We start from the raw sequence: 8,096 nt of genomic DNA on the forward strand, positions 1-8,096 counted from the left end.
CAGAAGTTCAGTCGAGTCTTCACCCTCCACTTCTAACTCCGGCTCTCTTGCTCTGTCCACCACACCCACATCTTACTTTCTAAATTGAAATCTCGACCCTCTCAAAGTCATGCATGAGGGCTAGAATCAAATTCCTCCAAACTCCTGGTCATGTTGGTATCTTGGCCTCCCCGCATGAATCACAAGTGTTCTTCAAGGTGAGTCCTCTCCAAAGGTTTTCAGTTCAAACCTTGTACTGCCCTCCATCCAGATACTCAGTTTCTCAAGGTTGAGCCATGTCTGTCAAGTTCAGGTTTTCATCATAAGTAGCTACCTCAGTTATGCAAGACAGTGATGCACAAAAGTTTCACCTTGAGCGAGACCGTCAGAGGAATCTCTGTCCATGGCGGCTATAGCCTTCCAGAATGTGTTTCTTAAATAGTAAGACTTAAAAATCGAAATGACTCCTGTGGCCCATGGACTGCAGGATGGCAGCACATGGCCATGAAGCTGCTGGCACGTTTCCATCAGAGCTCCTGGGGAGCAGGTGCATTGCCAGTGAGCGCGGCCACATTTTGGAGGAATTTGTGTGTGTGTGAGACCAGTCGTTTCCAACAGTGGGCTTAGAGGTTTGAGTAAATCATGTTGTAAACAGCCACAGGCTTTGTTGTCCCACTGCCAGAGCACAGGCGGAGAAGCTGGGCGTCACTGTCCAGGGCCCGAGGGTTTTCAGGTGGTCAGTGAGCACTGACTTCAACTCAAAGTCACCAGCTACATAAGACTCTAGCAAGGGAGTCAGCCTGTCGTTTGAAGCTTTGAAGCCAGGCACTGACTTCCCCTCTTTAGCTATGAGCGTCCTGGGTTGCATCTACTTTCAATCTAAGACTCCCAGCCACTGGAAATCCACTGTTCAGTGTAGCCACTTCATCAGGGATCTCAGCCAGGTCTTCTGGCTCACCAGCGGCAGCTCCTCCATCAGCACGGCTGCTTCTTGCACTTCTGGTTATGCACAAGATGTCTTTCCTGAAACCTCTGCTGATAGCTTCAAACTTTTCTTCTGCAGCTTCTCTCAACTGTCATAGAGCTAAATAGAGTTTGGGCCTTGCTCTAGGATAGGCTTTGGCTGCAGGGAATGCTGTGGCTGGCTGGTCCTTCTATTCAGACCACAGCCACAGTCTCCCTATCAGCAAGAAGGCTGTTCCTGGAGCAGAATTTCCCATTCCCTGCAAAACCTTTCCTTTGCCCCACAGCCCGGCTCACTGAGGCAAGAGAGCAGCTCTCAGCCTCCCTTGGCCTCTGACACGCCTTCCTTGTTTCTAGCTTCCAATTTAGAGTGAGAGACACGTGACTCTTCCTTCACATGGACACTTACAGGCCCTTTTAGGGTCCTTAAAAGACGTCATTTCAACATTGCTGTGCCTCAGGAATAGGGAGGCCTGAGGAGGGAGAGGGAGGTGTGGACAGCCGGCGGTGGCGCTGTTGGCTGCAGCACATGTATCTACCAGCTAAATGCACCTTCTCATATGGGCTAAGTTGCCCCAAACCAACAATAGTAACAACAAATGTCACACCCGCCATGAAAATAGAAGAATCGTGACAGAGGCTGAAGTGCTGTGAGAACCACCACATGTGAGGCACGTGTGCTGGCAGAAGAGGCACTGCTGGGGGCCCTGACCTGCCCCTGGAGAGCGCTCACTGCAAGGCAGTGTCCAGAACCTTCCACACCCTGCATTCAAAGGGGGTCTGGCCCTGAAAGCTTGTCAGAGCCACACCTGAGCAGGCCCCACTCCTGGACTCTGAATTTTAAGAAATACATCTGTATCTTAATAAACCAGAGCAGGTTCCCTTGGGCATTCATGCGGCCCCAGCACTGGCCTTAGACACACACCTGCTCGTGCCCCTCCTGGTCCCAAGATTCTGGAAACTTCCCTGCGTTGACACCAGGACAAGGGGTGCACTGACGTCCTTTACTCCCCCCCGACAGACAAACCAACAATACAGGTAGGACCGAACCAGGAGTCCACACTCAGGAGCACTGTGGCGACACCCCCATGTCCCTGCATCGCCCCAGAGGGCTTGTGGGATTTGTCTGAGTTGCCACAGACCACCTGACAAAAGCTGGTGCTTCCAACACTCTGCCCCAACCTGGAGTTTTCTGGAAAATTCCTCACACGTTCACCATCTCAAGTGTGAAGCATGAGGTGTGAGCACCAAGGCACGAGCTGACATCCACGGGCAGACGGCACCCCCTGATGGCATCTCCGCAGGCTCCCAGGAAGCCCCAAATCACTTCTCAACAGGTGCAGGGCCCAGGGGCAGCTTCCTCAGCATTGAAGCCCCAGCTCCCGATTTCTCTGGGCTCCTCGGAGGGTGTGACCTGGAATGCTCTGTAGTGGGGTTCCTCCACACACCATGGCCATGGCCACACCTGCTCCCCCATCCTCCATGGCGCGTGCGCCTCATTTTCTGCTGACTCCCTTCACTTTCACAGAAATCACTGTGAGGTCAGAGCCGATATCAGGCCACAGATTCAATCTTACGCCTGGTTTAGTCTTATTTAAACTGAAAACTCCTGTTTCTATGTTGTTTTTCTCCTCGCTGCTTCTGCTGATGGATACAGGTGGCATGTGCGCTCCTCCAACCAATAATTTGGGAATCAAAAGGGCACACAGTCGCCATTCTCAGCAGAGAGAGGTTCTTTGGAGGACACCAAAATAATCATCAAAAAAGCAAATTAATCTGTGGGAGTTTTCATGAAGTATTAATAATTGGTGTTTTTTCCTCCCCGGAAGTGTAATGAGCGTAAACTGTCAATAATTAATTACAGGAGGAAAAGGCTCCAATGCCATTTGGCAGTCATTTTACTGAGCTGCTCCCCTCACGCGCGTGGCTGGTCCGCCGTGGCCACGGCTCTGCCCGGGCGCACTGCAGCAGGCGGAGATTCCCTGCCGAGGACGCTCAGTCCGGCCATCCTCTGAGATGGGGCTGAGGGAGGCGGTCAAGGCCAGTAATGCCACTGGCAAATTTTATCGAGCTCTTAATAGCCACGTTCTACATGAGACGTGGGGACTTCACGTGTCCCCCCATTTGGAGTGTCCTGTCCACCAGGCACCGCTGCAGGCTTTAGGACAGGGCAGTACCTGGGAATAAAGGACTCGACCGGCCTCTGTTCCCAGTTCCTGGGATGGAGCCTCTGAACCCTTGGGACTTCCCAAACGCCAGGGTGGCTCTCCTGCGCCAGGGGGCTCCCGAGGCCACACGTTATACAGAGGAGGTGACTTGCTCTCAGCCAGCTGAGGCGCACAAGGAGGCTCAGGACAGGTGGCGAGGAGAGGACTGAGTCACGTGATATCAGCCAATGCCTGGGGGCCGGGAGGGCCTTGAGCCTGAGCTTAGCCTCCTGCCCAAAGAGTCATCCGTCAACCCCAGAAGGCAAAACCCCAACAAGACTGCATGGACGCTCGGGAGCTGCCTCAGCTGACAGCACCCCACGAGCCCTCTCATGCTCCTGGCAGGGAGGGTGCCCCATCTCCAAGGACATGGAAGCCTTGTACCTGGAACTTTCCCAACCCCAGGACAGGTCCCCTGGCTGGTCCCCTCTGTCCTTGCTCCACGCTAGAACTGCAGCAGTGCCGCGAACCTTCTAGAGAAATGTCAAACTTGAGAGGGGAGTGGGAACCTCCAAATTTGCAGCCAGTTATGAAGTGAAAGTGGGTAGTCTGAGCACCCCCAGACTTGCAGCTGGTCTCGAAGCGGGGGGCAGGGAGAGTTTTGAGAGTCCCATCATGTCCACAATTAGACATAAGACTAGGCATAGGGCATCTTTTGGCTTGTTTTTATCCTAGTCTACAAAACCCACTTACAGTAGATCTCGGTTTGGAAACGTCCCCCTTCAAGGGCCCCATCTAGCTCAGAGGCCGGCGGCTCCCTCCCTGGCCTGAGCAAGCTGTGCCAGGGACGCTGGAGGATGAGCCGGTGCCGCACCCAGGCACCGCGCTCACCAAGCCTGGCTTGTGACTGACACCCAGACAATCAGATGTCAGTGCCTGAATTCTGATGGGCGACCTTTAGAATTATCCAGGTAACAATCTCGCTGTTTTTCTAGCATCCTCTGAAAATGTATGACCCCTTTGCTTATTCATGCATGCACACGGGCCTCTGTGTCCACATTTATATGCTTGTGTATCCTCTACAGCTCTGTATTGTACTGATCAAACTACACATCTGTATCTAAATACAGGCCTGTAGAATCAGGACAGCAGGTGTTATTTAAAGGACTCTTGTGGAAGATTCTGGCTGGTCCAAAGCAGGAATTCTCAAGGTATTTCTTTTAAGCAGGGCAGGCTGGACACAAGAAATGGATTTTCTCTCTGATTGCACGCTCCTGACTGCTAGCCCTTATTAAGGAAAGTCTGTGGTCATCACTCAAATGGCCCAACTTTCCAGAAACGCTATTAGCATCTTTTATCCAAGTCTCGCCAGCCCATTATGAGCCTGGTGAAAGCTCCGAGATACCCTGTAACTCAAACAGCCCCAATTTACAAACAAACTGATAAGGCCGCTACAGGCTGAATGATTTGTCTCCAGTCCCCAGAGCCACTCAGGCTGGTTGGTAATCAGAAGCCACCGCTTTGGGCACCAGCCGCCATTGCTCTGCCCGCCTCCGGACACTGCATTTTATCCCTTAAATTGATTTTTTTTAAAAGTCACCTAAAGCATTGGGCTGGTGAAGAATGATGTTGGCAAAAAGGAAGAAAACAAGTTGTTATGATCATTGAAATAATGATTTTTCAGATGAAGTTACAGTTGGAAGTAGATAGTTCTGCACGTTGGGAATTATTGATTACACCGGCAAGAGAAAATAAGGTTCTAATCCATAGTAATTAGGACTGGACCAAAATAGTAATAATGTGTTTTTATGGACAGAGGGAAAGGCAGGTTTTTACTCAACCATCAGGGCAATTGTAACAGGTGCGAGAAAACAGTTAATAGCACGGCCCATGGCATTTATATGGGCAGCTTGTAAGGACGAGCAGACTTTATTTCCCGGCGTTTTACTGCGTGTCCTGTTCCCAGTGTCCTCTGGTCAGTTCTGGGCAGAGAGATGTTTTTATTATTAACTATTCACCGCTTGAGCACTTGCCAAGACAGCCGCTACAGTGAGAATTTCCATACCTAATATGTTCTCACTGCGTCCTCAAATACTACCAGAAAGTGCAAATTTTTGTTAGTACCATTTTATAGATGAGGAAAGTTAATTACCTTGTTCCAGATCATAGATGGGACTCTGGAAACCAGGTCAGTCTGACTCCACATTTGCCAGGCTCTGAACTATTACCTGATACAACTCTTTTCCATTCTGAAAAAGTCCCAATTGCTTAAAATAAAAACCTGCCTATTTTATAATAAACCTGACTCTTATCATTTCTAGTTCTTAATCCTAGATCATCATCTAGCCACCAAGTAAAACCAATTTTCTCCTTGCATGATTTATGTTCGGTGCTACCTGTGCTTTTCAAGATGGCTCTTCTCTGAATAGGATCCTCTGTTCCTTCCATTGCCCTACACGTCTTATAGGCTCCAATCCCTTTGCACATCAAGAACTCATCTTGTGGAAGGTTCTCATTACATTTTGAATAAATTCTTTAATATACTCTGTTAGCCACTGTGGTGAGTTAGAAGAGGTTGAAGTGACGGTGTAATTAGTTATAGATACACATAATTACAGACACCATTAGGTAGCAAGACTTGGTGAAAAGGGTTGCTTATTTGGAAAACTATGGTCTTTTTTCCCTCCACCTCTCTCCCACTGGAAAAAAAAAAAAAAAAAAAAAGAAATGTGGGGCTTCCCTGGTGGTACAAGAGGTTAAGACACAGCACAAAGAAGCAATCCCTAGCCACTGCAGCATGAGTTTGATCCCCGGCCAGGGAGGTGACCCACATGGTGCAGCAGACCTCTCCTGTCATGCATGCTGCTCCCCTCAGCAGTATATATCAGTCAGTCTGCTTGTTCTGTTCCCCACTCTGTCTCTGGTGAATCCTCTCATCCTCCTGTGCCTCTGGCCTGTACCCCAATTCTTGTATGCATAAATAAATAAATCTTAAAAAAAATGTGACATTAGATGCTCGGGTAGAACATACTCATGAATAATAAGAAGGAACAGAAACAAGAAAAGCAAGACTATCCACTCAGCACCTCTGCAAGTCTAAGGGGCATAGATGACAAAAATCACATTGATCTCCATCCCTCTGTAGGGAAGAAATCTATTTTATTTCTCACCTTCTAGGTCCTTTGGCTGGTCTAAGAGTAATATTGACATAAGCCAGATTAACCAGAGAAAAAAATTCATTTCATACATATGGAATTTCATATTCTTTTTAGACAATTGAGAAGAAAAAAAGGTTTTGGGTTAAGAATTATTTAAAAAGCAACAAGTCTGTTTACACAACCCTTTTGACCCTAAGTTCGCTAGGCCTGGTGACAAGATGACTCTGTTCTTCCCTTACAGGGAGGGTACTTTTCCACATGGGGAAATCATCTTCTCCAAGCAAGGACAAAGGGATGTTGCAAAGCACTTTTTGTACTGGATCCATCTTCCTTCCTCTCTCCCTAATATGGAATGCTTCATGAATTTTTGTCACCCTTGCACAGGCGCCATGCTAATCTGCTAATCTTTTCCTCATCATTCCAATTTTTGCACATGTGCCGCTGAAATGAGCACCACACTGGATATTTCTTAACAAGTACAAGATAATCCATATGCCAAGATGGCACTCTTTGGTGTAGTCTGCCTACAAGCACATCGGCTTCCTACAGCCCGAATGTTTGCAAGGTGTACTTACAGCCCTTTCAATCCAAAGCTGGACTCTATTTACCTTTCCTTTGAATAAAGGCTGGTATTGTGACTGGTTTTAGACAAAACCATGGGGCAGAGATGACAATGTGCCTAAAGAAATTTGGAAGCTTTCACACAGTTTCCTACAAACTTGTTCAGTTATAAAAATTGCCTAAAGGTGAGAGACCATGAACTAAAGATGAACCAGCTCCCAACCATCCCAACAATTAATCACAGTGTGTAAGTGAGACCAGTTGAGAGAAGAGTAATAACTCAAATAAAGCAAAATGAAATTGCCAGTTTGCAGAGCCATGGATTAACCAAATAGGTGTTTTTTTTTTTTAAGTCATTCAGTTTTAGGGGTGTTTGTTACACAGCAAAAACTAATGGATATACTTTGTCTGCAACTAACATATAATAACCTCAAGGAACCATAACCAGTATTAATCAATATACAATAAAAATATAAAATAGTGCAATAACTGAAAAATAAAACATCCTTTGGTTTTAAAAATATATGGCTGTTGTTACTATCATTGTTTACAAATATCTAAGAAAATGAAAACATACCACATGGACCCAAAAGGAGATTTTTTCCCCGAAAGATCATACAAATGGCTATAGACCAAAGCATTAGCTCAATAAACCATGCTAGTTACTGTACATTCTTACTTTCAAGAGGGTTCATACAAGCAGCCATTTCTGTATTATTCAGTGGCTAATGACATTTTACTCTGTCATATTCCCCCTCTGCCCTTTTGTCAAGGTCAGTTGAGAAAGCCAAGAAGCTCCTAACAAAGGAAAACCCCCCAAACCAAAGACCTTTCATATTAAACTGCAACCTTCTGCGTTGTTCTCATTAACAGATGCTGCGTGTTATGTCTATCACCCTTGGAAATTCTCTGGTGGGTCTTCAAGATTTGTGTTTCAACCCAGTGCAGTCTGTTCTGAATCTCTTTTATAGATAATGTTGACTCTACTGGTTTTCCAAGCTGAAAATCTAAATGAGGGAATGACAATGGACCCAGTTATTATAAATTAATCACTGGCCAGGACAGAACATTTTCCATCACATTATGGATTCAGAGGAACTCAATTCCCAGCTGTGTCTTCTGAGATTCAGTGTGTCTCAGGCAGTTGTCAATCTTCCCCATCTTAAAGTGACATGGGGGCAGTATTTGGTAAGAACAGCAGGGAATGTTTCTCAGACATCAAGCCAGTTTATAGCATAATGGTGAAGCTACAACAATTTGGTTGTAACCACTGGCAAATCTTATTAAC

The 8,096-nt window shown here is 46.9% G+C and overlaps 1 pseudogene; it reads right to left on the reverse strand.

Annotated features, from left to right (window-relative positions):
• Positions 1 to 6,588: 6,588 nt before the first annotated feature.
• On the reverse strand, positions 6,589 to 6,701 carry LOC119237735 (U6 spliceosomal RNA; annotated as a pseudogene).
• Positions 6,702 to 8,096: the final 1,395 nt, after the last annotated feature.

This window comes from Talpa occidentalis, unplaced genomic scaffold (genome assembly GCF_014898055.3).
Source record: "Talpa occidentalis isolate TD23 unplaced genomic scaffold, MPIMG_talOcc4v2.1 talOcc4.10, whole genome shotgun sequence".
Lineage (NCBI taxonomy): Eukaryota > Metazoa > Chordata > Mammalia > Eulipotyphla > Talpidae > Talpa > Talpa occidentalis.